Source organism: Coturnix japonica, chromosome 1 (genome assembly GCF_054131305.1).
Source record: "Coturnix japonica strain WE chromosome 1, WE-NBRP24, whole genome shotgun sequence".
Taxonomy (NCBI): Eukaryota; Metazoa; Chordata; class Aves; order Galliformes; family Phasianidae; genus Coturnix; species Coturnix japonica.
In genome coordinates, this window is record NC_140663.1 from 139658090 (window position 1) to 139684496 (window position 26407).

The 26407-nt window shown below is 37.3% G+C and overlaps 1 long non-coding RNA gene across 1 annotated transcript in view; it reads right to left on the minus strand.

Annotated features, from left to right (window-relative positions):
- Positions 1 to 622: 622 nt before the first annotated feature.
- LOC107308030 (uncharacterized) overlaps positions 623 to 26407 on the minus strand; it is a 38853-nt gene continuing 13068 nt past the window's right edge. Inside the window, exons 2-3 of the long non-coding RNA XR_001552600.2 lie at positions 1724 to 1922; positions 623 to 806 (exon numbers count right to left, since the gene is read on the minus strand). This is a non-coding gene — a long non-coding RNA (uncharacterized LOC107308030). The remainder of the gene's footprint in view (positions 807 to 1723; positions 1923 to 26407) is intronic.

A 26407-nucleotide genomic window follows, 5' to 3' on the forward strand; every position in this document is an offset into this window, starting at 1 on the left:
AATGCAACTACTGTCTGGTGTCAGCAGAAACAGAGAAGGCCCAAGAAAAACCAATAGGTGAATAATTGTTATTCTTCAAAAGCCATGAAAAAGATATACTTCAACTAAATTAGGGAAGTAAATGCTGAAATCTAGATTTTGAAGAAAAGACTACAATTTTGGAATATGTAGCAAAGCAATGTCTAAATTGGAGACAAGCCGTTCACCTTAAACTGTCAGTGTATAAGATTGTGTGCATGCCAGTGGGCACCATTTCTTCCTCGGGGAGGAATTCAATGGTATACCTTTGCTCCGTAAATGCTTCCATGTCAGACACCATTTTGTCAGATTGCCCCTCTGCTGCCATCTGTCACATAGCAACACAATGTACCTAAATGTTGGCAGAAAGTTTTAGCCTCTACCACCATACCATCATAATCTGCATCTGAAGTTGCCAGCCAAATGGGAGGCATTACTTTTGGAACAACCCTTATAGTTCCTAATCCAACAGCTACTGAAAATATTTATTTCCCTTACACTACAATAGCAAATATGATCATTCACATTAGCAATATGAAGAACGTAGTCATCCGGGAAGAAAATACAGCTTCTTAAAAGAACCCAAGAATACATCTGAACGAAATCTGTACATATGCTTTTATTTCTGAACTTCTTTGGGCTTGTTTGTTGTTGTTATTTTTACATTACTGATGTTCGATTGTTATTTGTCATCACAATTGATCTGCCATGTACAGGAAGGAAGAAAAAAAAAAAAGAACTTCCATCCATCTTCAGTAGGCAAATTGATGCAGTAAGCTTTAAGTTACCTGGAAAAAAATAAAAATAATAAAAAAAATAAAGTATTATTTATTCTCTCTTTCCATGGCAAGGTTCTCTCTTCACACCAAGGCACCTTAACCAGAAGCCTGTTTTTTTTGTTTGTTTGTTTGTTTTTAAAGTCTATTTCTAGATAGCAAGAGAAAGAACATTAAAGGATACTTTTTTAAAATGAAGAGTAATGTTTAGCATTTAATATGGTTGAGTAGGTAGAGATAGTGACAGCACAGCTATAAAGTAGCCACTATCTAGAAGCAGTATGTTCAATGGAACTTAAAATACCTTTAATATTGCTGTATGTAATTCATAACAATGTAAGCACTGGCACAGTGTGCATTAGAGAATCCTACACAGTACGTGGAGGAAGGGAAAAATTATGAATAAATGATAGAATATGATAGACTTGGGTTAGAAGAGACCATAGAGATCATCAGGTGCCACCTGCCAGATCAGGCTGCCCAGAGCCCCATCCAACTTGGCCTTTAACATCTCCAGCGATGAAGCATCCACTGATTATCTGGTCAGCCTGTGCCCATGCCTCACTGACCTCTAAGTGAATGATTTCCTCCTAATAACTAATCAGAACATCCCCTCCTTCTATTTAAGACCATTCCCCATTACCCTATCAATATCTGCCATTGTAAAAAGACAGTCTACCTCCTGTTTATAAGTTCCCTTAACTATTGGAAGGCAACAATAAAGTCTTCCCAGAGCCTTCTCTTCTTCAGGCTAAACAGTGTCACTCAGCATCCCTTCATAGGAAAATGTCTCCAGCCCTCTGATCATCTTTGTAGCACTCCTCTGTCCTCACACCAACACTGCTATATTTTCTTGTGCTGAGGACCTTGGGTCTGGATGTAGTATTCCAGATGGAGTCTCATGAGGGCAGAGTAGAGGGAACACTCACCTCTCTCTCCACAGCTGTCACCCCTCTGTTGATGCAGCGTGAGCTACAGTTGGTCTTCTGGGTTGCTGGCTTTTCACACTCCAGAATCCCCAGGTCCTTCTCCAAAGGGTTGCTCTCAACGAGTTCTTCTCCCAGTCCATACACATATGTGGGATTGTCGCAGCTTAAGTGCAACACCTTCCATTTAGACTTGCTGAACCTCATAAAGCACAGCAAAAAATAAATTGCTTTTCTAGTGGAAATGCATAGGACAATAAACAGTTATATGTGGCTGCTCATCTGTTTCAGTGTATTTGTAGGACAGAGGGCAGTGTGGTTCTGTTCCAGAGTATGCCTCCAAGTATTTGGGCTATGGAAGAAACTGGTCTTGTGCAAATTTAAGCAATATATTAAACAGTGTTTATAGGATCTTATAATCAACACCGGTATTTTTTTTTGCTAAACATATTACACTAACACCACTCCATGATGTAAATATTTCTTAATAGCACTGTGAACTTCCTTTAATGAGTACACTCCCTTCTAAACCCAACCCATGTAAAATAACTTCATATGATGTAGAAAGATACTCATGTGGTATTGCAAGAATCTGGCACATTATGTTTCATTGCATTTAAGCCAAATAACCAGAAGTAGCCAAAATTTTCAATTGGGTGCTATCCAGCCATTGTTGATGATGAAAGACATGGCACAACAAATTCACATTCATGTATGGGAATAATGAAATATTTCTTTAATTCTATACAAAAATCCTGAATGAAATAGCTTTCTCTCACTATAAAGTGCCCCTTCTGCATCTGTTCCAACTCAAAGGAACTCAAAGGAAAGCCTCCTATTGATTTCAGTGGAAGCTAGTGAGCCCTGTGAAACTGTGTTGGATTATGGCTCCTGACTTCCTTGAAATCTGTTGCAAATTTGCTTTTGACATGCAAAATAGTGGCCTCACAGCTATAAAGCTTTTCAGAAGGCTGTTAGATTTCAAGCAACAAAGTAAATAAGTACACAGACAAATAGATAAATAAGTAGAAATTCAGATAGAACAGCCTCACTTTAGAAAATACTTGCTCTTCAGCAGGCCCAGTAATAAAATTAATTATGCAGGAAAACCCGAATTTGCAGGGAGTTCAGGTGAGATCTCCAGAGGACCCTTCCAACCCCTATGGATCTGTCATTCGGTGAAAACACATTAAAAACTGGTAACTTAGAAGAGACTAGGGAAAATATATATATATTTTTTTTATATATATATATCACTTTTGCATGTTTGCATGGAATATTTCTTTGAAAAGTCTTATTGATAGAATGATTTGCTAACATTAATAGCTAAATTAAGAATTTTCAGAAATGACAGATATGGTATAGAAAATATTTTCTGAAGTTAAAATATATTCTTGCAAGCCTTCATGCGTAAATATCAGATTTTTTTTTTTTCAGTTTATGATAGAATAAATGTACTTCACACCTTCAAAGCAAGAGGACTATGATAGCATATCTTTATTATGTTCAAAGTCTCAAACTGAGCAATTTGTAGTCTGCAGCCCCTTTTGTATCTGATCCAGTTCTCATTGAATCCAGAGCTTAAGTGGTATCAAAGATGGATGCCACATGCATTCTATTTGAGATAGCTAAATAAATAGGTAGATAGATAGATAGATAGATAGATAGATAGATAGATAGATAGATAGATGATAGATAGATAGATAGATAGATAGATAGATAGATAGATAGATAGATAGATAGATAGATATAGATGATAGATAGATGATAGATAGATGATAGAAGTTTAAATTGAAGCATGAATGATATATAGATAGAAATAACCCAAAAATCTGTAGTAAAAGACTTAATCAAGTTTTGTCAAACTACCATATCATGGTGTGTTGAAGAACTCTCTACTGTTTCCTTCTTTAAGGTGCTGACTAGTTTCTGGCACTTAATGTTAAGTTCATTTAGTCTTAACATGGATTGACCAAACTGTTGCCATACTCTCTACTATAACTTTTCATTTTTATAAAAAGTGGATAGTTTGACTTGAAGGTTTTCTCCAGTTTGTATGATCTGAGCAGTGTCTTATGCTATGTCTGCAGTAGTTGATTCCATCACCAAATGCTGAAGAGATTGTTTTGGGGAAAAATGAAATCATGCCAGTGATTAGGATGATGATTTATAATTTCTTCTGATCTACTGAAAGAAATAGTATAACTGGGAAGGAGAATGGATAAGGTGTATAAAATAAAATTGTGGTTTTTTTATTTTTTGAAGACGAGTGAGATAACATATACAGTCATGTTTTCCCAGGATAGCAGTTTCTACCATAGAAATTGAGATTTCTCCTGTCCTCTCATAAACCACTAACTCATCATATTACAACACTGGGACCATTATTTCTATCTAAAGAAAGATTTTGAAACATACAATTTTGGTACAAACTCCAGAAGAAGGATTTTTCAAAGTTAAAATGTTAATTTTGCCTCCCGAACTCCAGAAATAATTGTGAGGATTAAAATGATTATCTTTGATGAGCCCATGGGGGAAAAAAAGGAAAAAAAAAAAGAAAAAGATGGCAAAGATGGCTTCTGTTGTGAACCCAGATCTTGTCTCATCACTGGGATGCTATCTTATGATCTAGTCTCCTGACTGGACAGGGCCACCGATTCTATCCTGTCTACCTTGCTGTACTTGGCACTGCATGACTGCGCTGTTCCTCTTGCCTCCTCTTCCTTAAGAAGCATCTGACCCTTGCTCACTGTTCATCAGTTCCGTCTCTGCTTTCAACCTAACAACTAAGAAGAATACTTTTTTCTTTTTCTTTTTCTTTTTTTTTTTTTTTGGTTTCTAAATGTTTGTCAGAACAGAACTAAGAATTAGTAGAGAGCACAAATTTCTTACTAGACATTTGTTCATTTTGAAATAAGAATAGAGATATTGTAGCTTTGCTTCAGGTTTTTAATACAGGCAAAATTTACAAGGTGAACCTTGTAATGGTTGTTGTGTGCATAGATGTATGTAGCAGCTACTGTGCTGGTGCATTCTTATAACCTGTGTATGACATTCATTAAAAGTTATCCATATGCATGTGAAAAAAAAAAGTGCACTTTTAAAATTTTTATGTTGGTGTGTTTCACTGACACATTTGCTTTTTTCAAGTCCTTGACAGACTTGAAAGGTCAGCCCAGGTGAACCTAATGAGGTTCAAAATGGCAAAGTGCAAGGTTTTGCACTTGGGCTGGAAGAACCCCAGGTGCCTGTACAGACTGGGAGGAGTAGTCCTTGAGAGCAACTCTGCAGAGAAGGATCTGGAGGTCCTGATGGATGAGAAACTTAACATGAGCCAGCAGTGTGCTCTTGCAGTTCAGAAAGCAAATGGTAACCTGGGCTTTATCAGGAGAGGGGTGGCCAGCAGGGACAGGGAGGTGATTGTCCCTCTCCACTCTGCTCTCGTGAGGCCCTGTCTGGAGTACTGTGTCCAGGTATGGAGCCCTCAGTACAAGACAGAGAGCTGTTGGAAAGGGTCCAGAGGAGGGCCATGAAGATGATAAGGGGACTGGAGCACCTCCCCTATGAAGACAGGCTGAGGGAGCTGGGCTTGTTCAGCCTGTAAAAAAGAAGGCTGCGGGGTGACCTCATTGCAGCCTTTCAGTACCTGATGGGAACCTATAACCAGGAGGGGAGTCAACTCTTTGAAAGGGCCGATAATAGCAGGACAAGGGGAAATGTTTTTAAGTTGAAAGTGGGAAGATTTAGATTGGATGTTAGGGGGAATTTCTTTACTAGGAGAGTGGTGAGGTCCTAAAACAGGCTGACAGGTGCAGGCAGAACTGAACTTGGTAAGGGACGTGAAAAACAATAAGAAAACCTTCTACAGGTACATTGGCCGGAAGAGACAGGCCAAAACGGGCGTACCTACTTTGGTAAATTTAAAAGGAGAACTGGCTTCAACAGATGAAGAGAAAGCTGAGGTGCTGGATGAGTTCTTCACCTCGGTCTTCACTGGTGGCCAGGATTCTAGTCTTTTTCACGTCCCTAAGTCTTGCACCCCCATACCTCTATGTGGGGACCAAGGAGGTAAATCCCTCCCCACTGTAAGGGTAGAGCAAGTCCGAGAGTGCCTCCTTAGACTGAATGAGTACAAGTCTATGGGGCCAGATGGCGTGCATCCCAGGGTCCTGAAGGAGCTGGCTGAGGTGGTTGCTGAGCTGCTCTCCATCATATTTGAGAAGTCGTGGCTGTCAGGTGAGGTCCCGGATGATTGGAGGAAGGGTCACGTCACTCCCATTTACAAGAAGGGGAGCAGGGGGGACCCAGGGAACTACAGGCCAGTGAATCTCACCTCCGTGCCTGGGAAGATTATGGAACAGATCCTCCTGGACAACATACTTGATCACATAAAGAACAAGCATGTGATCCTAGACAGCCAGCACGGCTTCACCAGGGGAAGGTCATGCTTAACTAATCTTGTGGCCTTCTATGATGGAGTGATGGCGTTGGTGGACAAAAGGAAGGCGACCGATGTCATTTACCTGGACCTGAGCAAGGCCTTTGACATGGTCCCCCATCACATCCTCATCTCCAAATTGGAGGGAGGTGGAATTGATGGGTGGACAACTAGATGGATAAGCAATTGGTTGAAAGGCCGCAGACAGAGGGTGGTGGTCAATGGCTCTATGTCCAGGTGGAGGCCGGTAATGAGCGGTGTCCCTCAAGGGTCTGTCTTGGGACTGGTGCTCTTTAACATCTTTATTAATGACATCAATGAGGAAAGTGAGTGCACCCTCAGCAAGTTTGCTGACAACACCAAGCTGAGTGGTGCGGTCGATACAGTGGAGGGAACGGATGCCATTCAGAGGGACCTTGACAGGCTGGAAAGCTGGGCTCGGGTGAACCTAATGAGGTTCAACACGGCAAAGTGCAAGGTTTTGCACTTGGGCCAGAAGAACCCCAGGCACCTGTACAGGCTGGGAGGAGTAGTCCTTGAGAGCAGCTCAACAGATAAAGACCTGGGGGTCCTGATGGATAAAAAACTCAACATGAGCCAGCAGTGCGCTCTGGCAGCCTGGAAAGCAAATGGGATCCAGGGCTCCATCAGGAGTGGGCTGGTCAGCAGGGATAGGGAGGTGATTGTCCCTCTCTACTCGGCTCTTGTGAGGCCCCATCTGGTGTACTGTATCCAGGTGTGGAGCCCTCAGTACAAAAAAGACATGGAGATTTTGGAAAGGGTCCAGAGGAGGGCCACGAAGATGATAAGGGCGCTGGAGCACCTCCCCTATGAGGACAGGCTGAGGGAGTTGGGTTTGTTCAGCCTAGAGAAGAGAAGGTTGTGGGGTGACCTCATTGCAGCCTTTCAGTACCTGAAGGGAACTTCCTCCCAGGAGGGGAGTAAACTCTTCGAAAGGGCTGACAATAGCAGGACTAGGGGAAATGGTTTTAAGTTAAAAGAGGGAAGATTTAGGTTGGATGTTAGGGGGAAGTTCTTTACTAGGAGAGTGGTTAGGTCCTGGAACAGGCTGCCCAGGGAGGTTGTGGATGCCCCGTCCTTGGAGGTATTCAAGACCAGGTTGGACAGGGCCCTGGGCAACCTGATCTAGTAAATGTGTATGTTTGGTGACCCTGCTAGGCAGGGGGGTTGGAACTACATGATCCTTGAGGTCCCTTCCAACCCGGGTCATTCTGTGATTCTGTGATTCTGTGACAGGGAGGTTGTGGATGCCCCATCCCTGGAGGTGTTTAGGACCAGGTTGGATGGGGTCCTGGGCAACCTGATCTAGTAAACATGGAAGTTTTGTGGCCCTGCCAGGTAGGGGTGTTGGAGCTTCATGATCCTTGAGGTCCCTTCCAATCCAGGTCATTCCATGATTTTGTGATTTCTTTTTTAAATTATATTAAACTGTTGGTTTTAAATGTACATACACTCCTGAGCACAGAAAGGTATCAATTTTTTTCAAATATATTCTCTAATATTTTGATCTTCCTAGTAAAGGTAATGATATTGAGATAACCTTGAGCTCTCTGGAATTTGTATTATCAAAAGGCATAGAACTATCAGGGTTGGAAAAGACCTCCATGATCATCTAGTCTGACCAATATATCCTCACTAAACCATGCCCCTTATTATAGCATCTAAACATTTTTTTTAACACCTCCAGGGATGGTTACTTAACCATGTCCCTGGGCAGCCTTTTCCAGTGCATCATCACTCTTTCTGAGAAAAAAATTTTCCTAATATCTAGTATGAATCTCCCTTGGCACAACTTGACGCAGTTTCCTCTTGTCCTATTGCTAGTTACTCAGGAGAAGAGATTGACTCCCACCTCACCACAACCTCATTTCAAGCAGCTGTAGAGAGCAATACGATTTCCTCTGAGCCTCCCCTCCTCCAGAGATTAAAAAAAATTAATGAAACCTTCTTCCTTTGAAAAGATTATACAATTTGTGTGGAAACATCTGAAGATATTTTCCAGTTTCTGAGCTATACAAGCATTTCATAAACTTGGCAGATATTCTTGTTCTCAAAACAACAGTGCTAGCACTGATATCCAACCAAAGTATTCAGTGACTCTTTCCTCCTAATTCCACGTTATATTGTCCTGTATAATTTTACCCACATTAACACAAACTTACTACATAGATCATTATTACCGTATTACACAGATTTGTAGATGAAGTAAATTATAGTCTTAGTGGCACATTGTTACATTCCTATAAAAAGCCATGCCTTGAGACTCTGCAATTCTTTCATTTCCTTATTATGGTAACATAAGCCCAGTTGGATGAAACCAGAGTTTCAACCAGGAAATGCTATTGGTAAGACAGATTATGAGACAAATCTTATGGTTAGCAGGAGCAGACATGGGAATGAGACAGAGCATATGCAAATCAGGCAAGCTCTTAGTTCATGAAATTAAATCCCAAATCCTACTCCATGATATTTCCTTCAAAATCAGAGGCACTGAGATGACCACAGACAGATCAAACTGTTTCTACTGCAGTGTAACCCAATACAGTGATGTTGCACTTTGCCAATATCTTTCTTTTCTGAACTTTTAAATTAAGTTCTTTAAACTGTAGTATGGAATCTTGACTTCTTCAGGTTTGATTTCAAAGGAGGCTTATTAATACAGAGAAAGGAAGTATAAATATATAAAGGGAAAGCATAATAATTAGTGTGTTTGGTCAGCATGATTTGCATATAAATCAATTTTTGAAGAAATCCATTTCTGACTTTCTGTCTATTACTCCCGCACCAAATTCTGGTAAAGGAAGACTTTTCACTTTTCTATACAGTTCCTTACTCCCCTTAAGAAAAATCTATCATTTTCCAAAGCTGAGTATGTATCTTGAAACCCAAGGACAATTTTCTAGTCCCCAACTCAGACAACATATTGCAGCTGCAGTGAGACTCCAGAATGGGAAAATATGTGGGTATGTATAGTCACCACCATTCCTTGTAAAGAAAAGTTGTTCTCATAGCTAGGAAGGAAAATTTCTAACTGAAGGATGGAGTCGATATTTGGTATTTGCAGGATTTCAGCCTGCACCAGCGCATGCCACAGAACAGAAGTACACATGCAGTCTTAAGGAGTTCAAAATACTGAGACTGACACAAAGCAAGAGAAATCTAGTAAAGCAAACTGAAAGAGAAATGATAAGTTCCTTCTCTGCATGAGAAACTGTGTCTTATTTGTGAAATACACATTTATACTCCTTTCACTGGCAGTCTGTACAGTTTTGTGACAGCTCCAGTTTAAGACTCCTCCAGAAACACAGACAACGTGTGTTATTTCTCACTTCTACCTTGTGTCTGGAATCATTACAGAATTTCAAACATAAAAAGTTTTAGTGCTTATAATTACAGACAAGCCTCCATCATAACAAAAGTGCAACATCAAATGAAAACATTATCAAAAATACTAAGTGAAGTATACAATTGTCTTTCTGCTGTGTTTTGAAGTGATACCACTATACAAACTGTGTGAATCTACAAGGTAAAGGCTACTAAATGGAGAAAATAACAGAGCAGGCATAGCGTTCGGAACTACCAGATATAATTAACAGAAAAATTGGAGTGAAGGGAACTAAAATTGCAGATGGATATGAAGTAAAATCAAGCCCTATGAATAAATTGTTCCAGAGTGCAGAGTCCCAAGAGCTGGTGCCAGCACTGGCTAAAAAACACAAACAGATCGGTCATTGGAGTTCTTCAACAGTCAAGTCACTTGGAAAAACTCAAGAAGTTATAAATCAAACAAGCCACATGTTTGCAAGCAGATTTCACATAGAGAGAGTGTTAAGACAGACCTGCAAGGACATGATTACAATAGCCAAGAAACTGCATATATATGTATGTATGTGTATATATATATATATATATAAAATTATTTTTTATTTTCCTTTTTTAATGTTTGGAAAGCACTTCAATCTTTGTGATTGCTGCTCAAAAGCACTTAGTTATAATAAGAACAGCAAATGTGTAAAGACAATAAAGCATGACCAAGGTAAAGAAGATGGGGAAGAAGAAAAAAAAAAGAAAAAGAAAAAGAAAGAAAGAAAAAGAAGTGTCAGAGAGAGATTAGATCTAAAACACTGATATGACATATAAGAACCTTATTCAAGGTAGGCTAAAAGATACTGAATTTATTCCATAGGCAGTTAAATAGTGTTGGAACTAACTCCAAATCAAATTAAATTTGGATTTCTACCAAGCTATCAACATTGGAACATAAATATATATTGAATAGTGACAGGTTCATTTCCATTTATAGGTCATAAACGCTGATATCCCTGTACCTCTGACAGATAACTGTACGTATAGATTATGTAAGCAGAAATAAAATAGGAGAAAAAAAAATACCAAGGAAATAACTTGGTAGTCCCAAGAATAGTAGATAAAACTGAAAGTAAAATTTGGCTGAGCATACTCAAAAAACTATGAAAACAAGGCAGATATTAGCAGACAGCTGTTGTAGTAACATCATTTTGATGTAGCAGCAATACTGAACAATAAAATTAAAAACCCGAGTCGCAAAGCTGATTGTCACTGACAGTATATGTATAAAAAGAAAAAGGAAAAACTCAGTAAAAGTCAAGTAATCAAAGCAAAATAAGATATTCACTTACTGAATCCTTCACCAAACAAGAAAGTGTGCACTGACAGAGGTCACTTTACCTTGTATAAGTAAGAACTATGGGTATTGAAAGGATGATTTAATGCTTAAGAGTGTGTTAAATTACTTTCTCCAGCATCCATGAAACAGTTGAAGTTCCACAGGCACAATCATGAGTTTTTGAAAGACTGAAATTGTAAGACAGGTGCTGGTCTGTCATGAGGCTCCTTCCCACCATGGCTAGAACTAAGAAATGACCAATATAAAGTGCCGCAGGAACACGCATAGTGGCAACAATGCATTTGGCATGAAGGAAAAGAGTCTCAGTTTGGTTTGTTATGAACCATTTTAGTCCTATCTTCTGAGATTATACAAAACATTATAATCCTATCATTTATGTACAACAGTATGGCGTTCACAGCAATTACACTGCAGATTGGAAATATTGGTTCAGCTCCTTGTTCAGCCTAAGAAGATTTAAACATGCTTATTTCACCTTCAAGATTTTAGACTAGGCATGCTGTGTCTTGTCCTTAGTCATTTACTGAAATCAATAGTTGAAATCCCATCACACTTTATTTAGTAGAAGCACTGCAACTGAATTTTAGCAAACGCATGAACCAAGTAGTTGGTCTTTGCATTAGAAATCAGGGACAAATAATGGAAGCTTCACAGTAATGAAGCAAAGTTAGTTTCTTTCAGGAATAAACATTTTGTTTTTCATTTAAAACAAACAAGTTACCATACAGGCAAATGCCACCAAAGTGGAACACAAAACTTTCATTTTGTTCAGACAATTCTCCTCCAAATGAGGTTACTCATCAAAACTTCAAAAGAGTTCATGCCAAAACCATTATTAAAAAATTATTAAAACCAACCCTTGTCTGCACTGATTTCTCCAGACAATAATGCTCTGTCAAATTACCAATTTTGATTGCTGAACTTCATTGAATATTTCTATTAAAACATGGCATACATAGCAGGATAGATGGAAAAAGTGCATTTTTTAATGCGTAAACATTTTTTTTTCAGTGTATTCACAGAACAAAAACCATGTTCTGCAATTCACAATACTAGATTATATACCACTTTAGCATTTCTAGATAAGTAAATTCAGAATATGAAATTGTTTTGAATTGAATTGAATAGTTTTGAAACTTAAAGTGGCAAGAGCTGGCAAATATTTGGAGAGCTAGCAAGAAAACTGCTAAGTTCTAAAAAGTGTTATTTGTAATTCAAAGGGAGAAACTAGAATATGTATGTATGAAAAAGTGAACATTCTTTGTAACATGATATTTCCACAAAAAATGGGTGCAATATTTAACGTAGGTCAAGAGCCCATTTTCTCTACTCTTCCTGGAGAGCTCCAAGAAAATTAAAGATTTCAATCTGACTCCACCAGAAAACATTAGGTTTTGAACCACAGCCAGAAATTTCACATTAGTTTGCTCTGGGTGATACGTGGAGATTCTTCTTGTATTTGTTATTAATATCAGGAATGATTCATATTAAATATTTTTATCTGTTCAGTGAAGAGTTTCTTTATTATGACAAAAGCACGCAATAGCAGTTGCATTATTGCATTATTGCTCTTACCGTTCTATGTCTTTCCTTTATCCCTTGAAAACAACATAGTCTACACTTCTGTTTTACTTTAACAAAACCCAGGCTTAACCCCAATTGTTGTCATGTGCCTTAATTTCAGTTGGTACTGGTTTTGTTTTTCTTGGTCCCAGCAAAAGCTAAGCACAGTGAAACATAGCTTATTTCATGTCAAAATATATTGTGCTACACATACTAGCTGATCAGGGGTTGTTTTCTCTAAACATTGAAAAGATTTCCTCTTGTTGTTTCAGGATATTTCTAAAACGTGTCCCTGAGCTTAGGACGAGGGTTTGATTAATGCATGATTTCCTCTTTGAAATTAGAAACAGGAACTGTGAGTGATGGTTAATAATTCTCATTTGCTCTTCTGCTCCATTTTCCAAGCAGTCTAATTAAGGCCTGGTTCCCAAGCCTGATTAGCTTTCTTTTACATCTGACTGCAGTTTGCAGATAATGCTTCCAGGCAGGAACTCATGCTTATTTGCAGTAAATAGGAACAATCTGGGAAGGAACAAGGAGATTGTTTTTGTGTGGCTTTTGTTGTTGTTGTTATTTTCCTCTTTAATTAGAGAAATTTTAACATCTCTTGCAAGAATTAATGACATGATTTAAGCATAAATGTCAGAAATGGAGACACAGAAATGAGGCTCCAAGTCACATTTGCTGAACCGCACATTGTAGTCAAGCCATTAGAGATAACCAGTTTGCACTTTTACCAAGTCTATTGGATTGCAGGGCAGTCTCTTTTATGCTGTCTGAAATTTCACATGTACTGTGAGAATTGTTAAACTGTAAGTTAGGAGCAATGCTGCCTACGCGTCCTAGCAGTGAAGAAGGTGCTTGTCCTGTAGTCAATATTTGGAAAGAAATATTCAAAAAATATTCCTTTCCTGTGCAACTACACATACTTGTAGCCGTCTGTAAATGATTCACAAACTGAGTTTCAGAAAAAGAAAAGGTTATTCCTCTGTACTCTCGCTGTATAGTTTTGGGGCAATACTTTTTGTTAACTCCAAGGACTTCTCTGTCTCTGCAGACTCTCAAATGGGTCTTACTTCTCAGGAGACAATGTTCTCAGAAACTGGATTCTGTCCACTTACCACAGTTCTCTGACTTGTTCTTGATAGATGTGTAATGCTTCCAGTACTTTTAAAAAGCTGTTTGCCAGTGATGGGCTACCAAAAAGATCAGATGCACTGGCATGCTTTAATGAAACATACCTTTCATTAATGAGTTCCTCGTTCTGACAAAATTTCTATATTATTGTTATCTGGCTTTTTGTGTTTTTTTTTCTTTTTGTTATGTTTTGTTTTGTTTTTCCCATTAGTGTCTTATTATAGTTGCTACATAGGTATATAGTTGTAACATTTCTTTATTGTGAGGGTGGTCAAACACGGAACAGGCTTCCTAGCAAAGTGCTTGATACCCCATGTCTGTTAGTGTTCAAGATGCATTTACACAATGTCCTCAATACCATGCTTTTACTTTTAGTTAGCTCTGAAGAGGTCAGTAAGTTGGGCTTGATGATCTTTTTGGGTCCCTTCTAGATGAAATATTCTAACTCTAGTTCCAATTTTTCATTTTATTTCTATATGCTGTAAGAACAAGTAAAGTGCTCTTTTTCCCCTACATGTCACCTGTTTAAGTGATAAACATATCTTTTTTCTATCACACACCAAGCATTTATGCTGTAATATACAGAAGAAAATCCCACAATTTACTGAGTCTTCTCTTTAACATCTCTTACTGCTCATTATAGCTTCGTGTTGTAAGTCTAGTGAGCCTTTTGCATAAATAAAAAATAATCATTGTCAAAACTAACAAGATTTAAATGATACAAGCAGAGTCCATATACTTTACCTTCAGAGGTTGCTAATGTAGCAAGACATAGATAATGATTTTTCTAATGACAGAAACATGTGAAGGCAGAATCTGAGACGTTACATCCAAGAATTTTTGTGGCAACTACTACAGCCTTGAATGATATGATGCAGACAATGAAATAAAATAAGTAAATAAGCCTTATTATAAAAATTAAGCTTTAAACTCAAGATAACTTGCATCACCACTTCTTCCCCAGAATGAAGTCCTGTCACTACAATGCATAATTTCTATGAAAGACAGATGCAGCCTCAGTTTTCTCCTTTCATTCTGGAGGCAAATGATAAGAATATTCCCAGAGGAAGAGGGAGACTGGGATGCTGTTTTATCAAATAGGAGTCCAAAGACTCAGCTCTCCTTTCTTTACATCAAGCAGTTTCACAGTGCTTGTATCTATCTCATAAATTCATCATCTATTAGCAGAACCGAATTGTTCTGCTGTTTGAGAGAGGCTCTTTGAATGAGGTAGGTACAGATAGCCTCTCCGGTGACAGGAGAAACATAGATGCTTCATCACATATCTGTGATGCAGGTGGACACCTAATTTTCTCACATAGGTGAGGATCAGACTCAGAAGCTATGTTTCTTTTTCCGAACAGAGATGCTGTTTGACTTTTAACATGTCTCTTATGCTTGTACATTGCTCCTGAGGAGGCAATAAGAGATATTTATGTGTCTGAAATCCACTAAAGCTGTATGTTAGACAGAATTTGGATATGGAATATACTTTCCAAAAAATCTCAAAATTCAAGTTGGCTCTGAAATGTCACTGTTAACTTCACCACACCTTCTTTCTCTCTCCCTCTTACTATTAATTATTTATTTATTACATCAATTCTTGCTCCATATTTTAAACAAATTAAGATATTTAAAAAAAAAAAAAAAAAAAGAAGAAGAAAACTACAATACTATTCCACTGTATTTGTGCATAGAAGAACATGTTTTACGAGACTCACTGGTTTTGGTTAAAGAAAAACATGACTACCATGAAAGGGCTGTATTTTAGAATGAGAAGAATAAATGGAATAGGAAATGAAGATCTTCTGGTACTGGAAGGAGAAATTGAATGAAAAAGCAGTTTTTAAACATTTTGGGTGACTTGCTGAAAAGTTAATAAATTCTGTTATTGTCTTCAGAACTTACAGTTGCCATCTAAATATGTAAGTGGTTTTCCGGCTAACAGTTTGGGGTGTGTTTATAGAAAATAAACTATCTGACTTTTGGACAACTCAAACGTAATATCTAAGCAACAAAATATTGTATACTTCACCAGCGCACTTCACTCTTCTCTCTAACAGCCACAAACTGAAGATAACATATTTTGTTATTAGTCTACCTTGTCCTCTTTACATCGCTAAGCCATAGGTAGGAAAAGCTTCTTATATCTGAAAGAGGACTGTGTTCCAAGTCATTTTTGGTCTTTTGATATGTAAGGACATCTTTCATTTAAACTGAGCATTTCATTGTAGAGCTTGGCACATCAGCTAGGAGTGGTGCTGGGGTGAGGCTGGTAATTTTGCTCGTTATTAAAGTTGCCCAATACTTCCCATTATAAAGCTTGTTTTCAGCGGCATATCACTTTGCCAAACCTTAAATGTTTGGACTGAATTTTTCCATGCCAGGTGGCTGCCTCAGGCAGGAATATTTCAGGAAGTTTCATCCAAAATGGTACAGCTGTTTTCTGAGAATGAGTTTAAAGAAAATCTTTTGTTTAGTAATATTTTTTAAACGCTGAATATGCTTTCCTAAAGAAATGCAAGTGGTTTTAACCATAAAACAGAGGACAAAATTCGTGGTGACAGAGTTGAGGAGAAGGAGAAAGCTACATTTCTCTCAGAGATGTACATCTCAATAGAAATGTCTGAATTTACACTTTTTAGAAGTCCCCTTCTAAACTTATTCAGTAGGGACCTGTAGGTTCAGATTTTTGGTCTCTAATCTCTGCTGATGTCCCTTTGCTTGTTGTTTCCTACTCTTCACATAATTCTAATAAAAATAATAATAAAATCTGCCAATAGGAGACAATGGGAAAAGGGGCTTATGCAGCACTTATACTGCAACAAGTAGAGCCTAAACTCAGATATTACAGTCTGTGGAAGTGCAGTCCATGTTGGATATTACTCAATTCTTCATTACACATTTTCAATACTGAGCAGTGCATGCACTTTCCCCTAAGAACCACAGAAACAAACTAGGAATACAGTGGAAGAGTCAAACTTTCATGAAACTGCTTCCTATCTGTCCTAGCGTGGATACAGGATGTGACACTGGGAAACATGGGCAATGGTTACTTGGACATGAGGAGCAGAAACAGTCTGGGGCTCAGCATGGGCACCCAGCTGCATGCTGGCCAGGCATAGGGTGGGGAAAGCAAACCTGCCAAGGAGCGACATGGTGTCATGGAAAACAAAATGAACAGGGCTGGGGTTTTACGTGAGTCTGAAAGCTGGGCAATAGAAGTTAACGAGGCAAGAAGAGCTAAAGGAAAGAGATTTAAATGTTTCAAATGTGGAGGAAAAGGGTGAAGAAAATAAAACTAAAATGAAAGCGTAATGGAATTACAGCAGTAATTGAAGCTCAGTGAAAGGATGGAATTAGGAGTGCTGGAAAACTGATTCCAACTACAGATAATAAGAACAGAGTAATAGCATGAGAGGAGATTAAAATGCTAGGGGTGAACTTTAAAAAGAGGCTTCAGCAAAACAAAATTTGGACCAGGTGCCAATAGTGGTAAACAGAATGGCACAGAGATATGACCAGATTTGGGAAGGCTGAATAGAAGGGGTTGCACATGCTCAACAACACTCTCCAGAATCTTCAGTCGGACCTAAGAATACTTCATATGACTAAAATTAAAAAGAAAATTAAAAAAAAAAAAAAAAATTAAAAAGATGGTCTCAAGCTCATCATGCAGCCAAGCCATTTAATCTTTATTAATTACATTCCCTGGTGCAACTTTGATCTGTGATAAATACCTGTCTTGCACCATTCTCAGATATACTTCAGGAATAGCACAAGCCACAGACTGTTCATAGTTAAGGCTATAGATGAATACAACCATCACTGAGGTAAACAACTATTTAGCTACAATAGGTGCAAATTCTCTCATGCCACACACTCAAGTCCAGAGAATGGGTCTTGTTTTACATTATTTACGGGTATAGATATTGCCTAGAGGTATAACTGTACTCTTAAAAAAAAAAAGAAAAGGGCCAGGGAATGACTCAAGTACTGAACTGCTGATTTTTCACACTGATTAAGAGTTAGTTCACTCATTCATGGCCCTGGTGTTGGACCACTAAATCTGGTAGAAGTCTACTTTAGAAGGGGCGCAAACATGAGCTACTTGATGTCACTTTCTCTAGCAGACATGTCAGTGGGCTCTTTTATTTAGTGGTATAGATGTCGCCTGACAAACAGATAGGAACCCAATGCTCTTGGAAATTAATCCACTGAATAAAAAAAGAAAGAAAGAAAGAAAGAAAGAAAGAAAGAAAGAAAGAAAGAAAGAAAGAAAGAAAGAAAGAAAGAAAGAAAGGGGAAAAAAAAGGGGTAAAATTCACACCAGTGAAATTTCCAGAATGTACTAAAACAAAAAAAGGAAATTATAAATCTACAGAGTTGACATCATGCTTCTATTTTTAGTAGTGAAATTAAATAGTAAGGAAAGGGCTTATGAAAGAACTTATGAAAAATAAAGGCAATTAGGAGAGCATATTATAGCTGACAACAGGTGAATCAGTTTTGCTAGGAATAGATTAAATTACACATGAACAGGTATCATGCAATGCCAAAGTATTCTTTCAGCTGTCCTTGTCACGTTGCAACCTCCAGTTTTATACTGCAATCTACACTGCAAAATACGTGCAACAAAGGATATCATCACCTGCTTAGCTGATCTTGTATTAAATCCAGATAGAAGCAGTTAGAACTTCATTTCACTGTAGGCAGGCCTATGCAGGACCTAAGAAGTGGCTCATGCAGGCTTCTATGGAATACTAAATCAGTATGGAAAACTTTCAAATCACACTCCTCTTTTGCCCACTGATATGAAATGTATTTGGCAGATCAAAGCTAATATTAGAGGATGAATACTGATTGTTTCCATAGATCAGATCTCATAGACCTGGCTAATATATATATATATATATATAATGTGTTTCTAGAAGCACAGGAAAAAAAAAAAGAAAAATGCCAGGGGGCACAGAGGAAATAATACATGTCAATACAAATAACTATCACTCTGGGTGAAATTCCAACCCATAAACTTCATTAATTTAGTGGTAGCTTGCCAAATTGCAAATCCCACCAACAGAAAATGTAAAACCAATAAAACAGAGGGTTCAGTCATGCTCTGTTGAGTTCCTCCTTTGCTCAGTTTCCATCATTCCCTTATACCACAAGTAACCTATATGTCTTCAGCCTCATCCTAAGTGATTATTGTGAATTCTTCGTTGGAGTGCATCCAAAAACAATCCACAGAATGGAACAACTCTCCTATGAAGACCGGCTGAGAGAGCTGGGGCTGTTCAACCTGGAGAACAGAAGGCTCCAGGGAGATGTGATAGCGGCCTTTCAGTATCTAAAGGGGAATCTGGAAGAAAGAAGGGGACAGACTCATTAGCAGAGTTTTTGGCAACAGAATAAGGGGAAATTATTTCAAGCTCAAAGAGGGTAGATTTAGGCTAGATATAAGGGAAAAGTCTTTTACAGTGAGGGTGGTGCGGCACCGTAACAGGTTGCCCAGAGAGTCAGTGGATGCCCCATCCCTGGATACTTTCATGGGGAGGCTGGATAAGGTCCCAGACAACCTGATCTAGCTTTGGTGTCCTTGTTCTTTGCAGGGGAGTTGGACTAGATGGCCTTCAAAAGCCTCTATCAATAATATATTCCCACAGTGCAACTTCAAAGTCATCCTCTACTTTTATCCTGTCCATTTTTTTCCAAAACTGGGAGTCACCGTTTGTTGTTCTGTATTTGTTACACAATGTACAGATTCACAGCTCCAGGAAGATAGCTATTTTTTCTTTTGGACACATTATTAGGCTTTGTTGAATTAACAAAAGAGATTCAACTTCATCATCCTTGAATAGTGCTTAATATATTCCTATTCTCATTTCCTTTTATGTCATCTAGTATATAACATTTCGAAAAAAACAGGAAGGTATATCTGACACGAATTCACAGATTCACACCTGCTGGTACATTCTGCTCCCGCATCTGCTTTCTTCTCAGGTTAAATTACAGATATGATGAACAAGAGCAGTCCTTGTAACTAATGGCACTGCAGTTGTCTAAAGCTTCCTTGGACTGTTTTCTTTCTTGTTTTTTGTTTTTTTTTTTGTGTTTGTGACTTGTCAGATTTATTAGTATCACGCAAATCCTCTCAGCAAAAATAAGAACCAAGTAACTTAAAAGAGACATTTTTTGTCTGAGAGACAGAATTTACACTGCAATTTTAATAAAACTGGTAGTAATCTGAGAAGAAATTATCATTAAAAATGCTAGTTGGCAACTGCTAGCAACAACTCTTTTCTTTTTTCTTTTTCTTTTTCTTTTTTTTTTTTTTTTTTTTTCTCTCTCAAACTGTGCTCTCCTTTGAACAGACAAGCTAAAAGTAAAGCTCGGTAATTATTTTAGTATGAAATCTCCACAGATTACACAGAGATAAATAATTTTATAATGATAATCTTTCTTTCTGTAGTAGTATTCTAGTGAGAGAGCAACAGAAATCTAAAAGTTGAAGACACCATTTTCTGAGTTAGAAACAGTACTGGAGCTCTTGAAAAACCTGAATAATCTACAGTATCACCCTATACTATGTTATTAATTTCAGAATCCATAATGCTTCGACTACGCCTCCTCTAAGCTACCTAATATCACATAGAGCTTTGTAAGCGTTTATTTCTTTATTCTTCCAGAGGTTTGTATGTATATGTAAGTTTATGTGTGTAAAATGCATATTTATGTATTATATATAGGGGTAGGTGAGATATAAATGTGTTAATTGACTGCTTACTTGGCTGTTGGCAATGTCTGGTTGCATTCTGTCTGCTTGGAGTTCTTCAAGCTACTAAACAATCAAGCTGTACTATTTAGGAGAAGTAACTATCATGCTCTTTGGAGCTACAGTAACACTTAACGCCATAATATTCTAGCGATAAACATAACATTAATTACTCTATTCTTCAACTAAGAGGCAGGAGAGTGGGATAAGAAAATACAACATTATTTAATACAAAATTAATTGTAGAAAACTATATAATACAACACAACATAATAATTAAGCAGAACAACTTCTGAGGAATACCTTTTATCACTTCCATTTCTACATCCTGCAGTTTGCATGTGACCAGGCATATTTTCAAATTAGGTAAAAACTCCATTCTTTGGGTTCAATCCCATATATCAAATCTCAATCCAGAATGATTTTTTTACACCCAAGTTAAAAATCCCTGAAAACAGGGGGCTATAGTGGAAACACTGAGTACAATACCATAAATAAAAGCATTCCTCTGAAGGATTTCCAAGATTTCTAGTTCATAAAAAGTTTAATGTTTCAATTGAGACTTACAACAAACTTCAAGTAATGACACACTACAAATGACAGCAAGCAGTACACATGAAGTAAATGTACTTGTGACACACTACTGGTAACTGTTCATGTCCCAGAAGAAAAAACATCGAGCTGAAAGGCAGCACGATTACCCATATCCTGTAAAACTAGACATTTATTTCCAAGAAGTCTTTACTACAGCCGGAACTGCACCAATGCTATGCTCTTTCAAGAAAGAATGTTTCTAATGTAAACTACATCTTGTATTTTTCACAACACTGTTCTTTGCGTGCTGAGATCATTTTAAATTTAATTTTTATTTTTCCATAAGATAGTGCTGTAACAATCATCCTTGAATGCAATTTTTTTTTTTTTTTTTTTTTCCTCTCAGCCTGAATCAGCTGTTCCAGTATCATTTCTCTGTGTTTCGAGGGCCAAATAAAGATACTGTATAGGAGAATTTGTTTCTTGTTTCTGTTTTGGAACTGTTGGTTTCTCTGAGATTAAGGAAGGCTGAATCACTGGTAACAATTTTCTGAATCTCTTACTTTTCGTTCACTATTACAAGACAGACTTTTAATCAATCATCAGATGTTCAAATTGTACTCTTTCTGCAAATGTAATCCAATGTTTAAATTAATGGGTTTGTATTCTTTTTATCCTGTGACTCTTCTACGGCAAATACCACAACTTGGTACCACTCATATTGCTCTCTGCTATACTTATAGCAGTATCATAATACATTTGGTTAAAACTGCCAACTGAAAAATGAATACTGAGTAAGTGCATAGTGATTTTCAGCTTTGATTTAGAAACAAAAAATTTGAACTCTTCTGCTGTGGTAAGACAGTGCTAGGATCTGTCTGTCTAAATCATAAGACTAAGATATCAGTAGGGCAACAACAGTCTCAGTCCAGGTTCTCATACTTCTTTCTCCTTCAAGCACTTACAGAGGGAAAATATTCATTTAATTCTGAAAACCTGTATGACCTGTATAAGAGAAGAAATGAAAGGCAACAAGGTACCAACTGTGAGAACTTCAGTTAAAAATCTAAGGAAGGTGGAGTGACCTTGGGCCTAAACACTCACTGAACTCAAGTGGACAATTAAACTGACACTAGATCAGCTTCTGAGGAGTGTCCCAACATTAATAAGATATTTCAACTTAGCGATTAGTAGAAACTTCATTGGAATGTTTCTCTGCCCTGCTGACTTTTCACCACTCTGTCTTTCTTTCTGTTTCAAACTCTCACAAATATTCACCCTGTCATGTTTGATTGCCAAGTCTCTGGCTGTGAAAAGAATGTCAGTCCTTATGCTGAAAGGTGTTTCTAAGCAGCACATTTCAAAACAAAATGAAGTGGTCCAAACAGAAATGCAGTGTACTTGCAGTCAGTTGGAATTTCCTTTTCCCATACTTTTGTAATGATATTTTATTAATGTTCATTGACTTTTACAAACAACTTCAAATAGTTTACAGAAATTAGTCTCTTCTGAAACTCTTGAGGTACCAGGGTAAGACTTTCAGAGCTCTGGTATGTGATCATTTGTGTTTTGTATTCTCTATTTGACCATCTGTCTTAGGTCATCACCAGTATATTAGAATAGAATAAGATTTGTATCCAGGCCTCAATCATCACATTTAATGGTCCATTTTTTTAATGAGCATCTACCTTCAGTACAATTTAATCTAATATTTTGTACTGCAAACCACAACGACTGACACATGGCTCATATTCTATCCTTCCTTGCCTGTTATTGGGGAATTAGGCTCTTGAAAAGTGATAAGAAAGGCATCTGGGTACTGTAATACTTTAAACTACCAACATTAAATACACTACTATTTATCACTTGGAGCCCACATTGAGTTTAATCTTTTTTTTTTTTTTCTTTTTCTTTTTTTTTAATGAGCTCTCAAATAATAAAATTATAGTGTGGGGAATTTAATTGATCTGTCTGAGGTCAAATAGTAGCTGAGTGACATAACTGGTGTAAAAGAAAAGAGAAAGAAGTACAAAAATGGGAAAAAGCAAAGTCAGTAAATAATCATCATCTTATGTCCCTACTATATGTTAAGCTTATATTTGTTAAGCTGTATCATTTTTACTGACTTTGTTTAACTCTTTTTAAATATACAAAGAGCTAAAATTTGCCCCTTCTATGATAGAATCACTAGAACTCAATGAAATATCAAAACATATGGACACTTTTTGTCCAAACATAGAGAAGTTACATGCAGTGTTAAAGAAATGTAAATATCGCAGCTGATTTTGGCTGGCGCTGGAATTCTTAGCTTAAAGCTGAAGCACTGAAGCTTGCTATTTCACAAAGACTTATCTTTTGCAACAACAGCAAAATTCTTCCTTCTAGCATTGCTCTCAAGGTACTGATGGTGCAAACATAATCTGCTCTATTTCTGCTAAAAATATTTGCATTCAAAATAGTCTTATTTTATTCTACATTAAGCCATACACTGATTATGATTTTAAAAAGTCTTCCTCCACCACTTAAATAGATTAAAGCAAATGTTCATGTATATATAAATGACAGTACTGTTGCTTTTTCTCTAGCTGATCTTTTCTTCCTATGTGGATCTGATATTTTGCCTTTGAGAATAGAACTTATTAGCAACCCAAAAGAAAAAAAAGACAGGATATTTTTCAGAAAGAGCCTCTTCTTTGCCAAACATCCTAGAATTTGTCTCCAAGGACTTTAAAAGAAAGGAAAGAATGAAGAACAGAAACCATAAAGCATGCATTACTGCTATCATCTAATTGATGAATGAATAGCACAGTTGTTTAGTCTGATTGCAGTAAGCTAGTTATCCACTGCAAGCTTCATTGACAAAAAGGGAATCTACACAAATTATAGGGAAATTCAACCACTAAAGGAATGTTTTGGTTCAGAGGTTTGCAATGACTATTGGCTTTGGTTCCTGGCACAGTTTGCCTTTGCCATATGAACTCTGCTGGGCTGGGTCAGCTCAGAGCTGTCCAAAAAAGCCTGGGAAGAGGACAGACTTCCTTGTCATCTGTATCCCATAAATAAATTAAAGTGATGTTCTCCAGTTAGAGTTTGTTTCTTGGCAGGCTAATCTGCAATCAGAGAAAGAAAAGCCTTTCATTTGTGGACTCCAACTAAAGGAAGAAGCTTTTGCATGCAGATTCACCAGAGACCAAAATATTAAAAAGTGGAAGAGAAAAAACACATGTTGAAATCCCCTGAAAAATAAGCTGATCAAAAAAGTGTTTTAGAGCCATGCCCTCAGTTGATGATGTTAAAAAAACAAAGCATTCCTTTCCAAGAAACAGGCAAAGCAATTTCACCACCATCGCTTTATTTCAGAACAGGTTTACAACAGGTATATCAGGCTTTTTTTTTTTTTTTTTTTTTTTTTTTAACTTTCTCTGGAAATGGCAAAAATTATACAAAACAAATATATCAGATTCCAGTAAGATTATGTTTCTGCCTCTTATATTATGGAATGTATGTACAAGTATGTAGAATGGAAGTATAGATTTAACTTCCCTGCTATTTGCATGACATCATAACGAAGAAGTAACTATAGCTAGTGCAAGTAATGACATAAGCATACACAGTAGAGACTTCTGAATATTTTATCTGTCATACAAAATACGGTGGTTTAGCAGCTACATTTCTCATCCTGAAGCCAATTCCAAAGCTTGAACTGACTCTCCTTCCATGTGACTACTTGCATTTACAACCTAGTGTCCCGTGTTCTTGGACTATTTCTTTCAAACTTTCTTGCAGTCTTCACTGAAATGAACATTTAATAGAGGTTAATTTCTTAATTCAATCTCAGTAAAACCAAATTGCACCCACAGAAATAAAGACATCTCAATTTTTTCCTCTCTGGATGAGGCTGCAGTTCAAGACAACACATTGAACGATAATCTTAGGTCTTTTCTAACCCGAGAAATTCTATAATTCTGGCAGTCTCTGACTATTCTGGAAAGCATAAACACTCCAGTCTCAAGTCACAGTTCCCTGTTTTGGGAGACCTCTGTGCTTGGAACAGCTGATCAGGAAAACTGTTCTCCACTGGAAGAAGCGGAGATACCGTTGTTATAGATGTGAGCAGCATGAGAGGTGAGACAGTGACCTAACTTGAATGAATCACACAAAACAAGAAACCAAAATACTTAATAATTGAATTATAATGCCCAGAGAGTCTTTTGCTAGTGTGAATTCTACTGTTTGGATGACAGGTTTGTGCTTTGCCAATGAAAGATCTGTTTAGGTGCAGCTCCATCAGTCCTTAATGAGTATGGCCATATCAACCATGCCAGATAGCCATTTTAAACATTTTAAACTTTGAGAGCTGTATCTCTGACACCTGTATCAATGACAATAATGTATCTCTAGGGATGAGTATTATTCGAATATTGGATGCATCATATCTGGAAATGTTTCATCATCTCAAATTTGGAGCCTCTTTAATATAGTATATTATAAAATGCATTACAGAAACTGAGAATTGAATCAAATTAAACTCCATTAAGATACTATTAATTTAAAATTAATGGAAAATGCACTACTGAATTTACTTGGATATCAGGGAGACTAAAGATAACTTATTTGCTTTCCAAAGTCTACTGTTAAAAAAAAAAAAAAAAATAGTTATTCCTTCTCTTTATTCCCACAAACCAGGGCTAACAGCAAATGTATAATGATTTGAGATATACTTAGAACTGACTCTGACTCTATCAACACAATGAATGTAAAACTGCAGTTTTTTTTCTATGTTACTGCTTATTGGCCTTTGCAGGTAGGTATTTCCATGTCATTTCTTCTCCTCTACTGCTGAGATGATTGCTGATATGTATTTTTATCTGTATTGGAATCTCTCTATGCAAATTGTTTGTCTTTGAAATAACTCTTACTAATTCAAGTAAAGTTACAAAGGGATTGATATGAGAGCATGGCTGTCAAGGATTAGATACTGAGACTGAAAGCAATCAGTTGTAGGTGCTGTCATTGCACTTGCCTTACAGAGAGAGCACTGTGCACTTAACAAGGAAGAAATTATAATTAATGTGAGGTTTCTGGCAAGGCACAATCTAAGCAAGAGCTTAATGCATTTGTCATTCTTGGAGCAGGAAATTGGATTTCTGTTTCTCCTCTGAAAAGTCTTATATAGTCTTAAATAAAGAAGAAGTCTTAAATAAACTCTGGCCGAGGCTGTGGAGTCAATAATGCTTCTCAGGAAACTAAAACGCTCCTCAGCAAACTAAAAGCAGTGCTGATGATGCTAGTGGTTTCAAGAGAAGCATCTGATGTAGACATTCATACCTACAGTATACACTCTATGAGATACTCATGCTAATATTCAATATTAAGATCATGTCCAAACAACAGAAAAAGACCAACAATGCACCAGTCACCTACAGCTTCCATGGTTCAGAGTGCCTTGAGCTGCAGCACATCCTTGATTGTCAGTGTATGACTGCAGTTGCTTGATTTATCCTCTAGCAGTGTGGGGTTAGTAGATTCTTTAAAATGTCCTGATGCATCATCCAT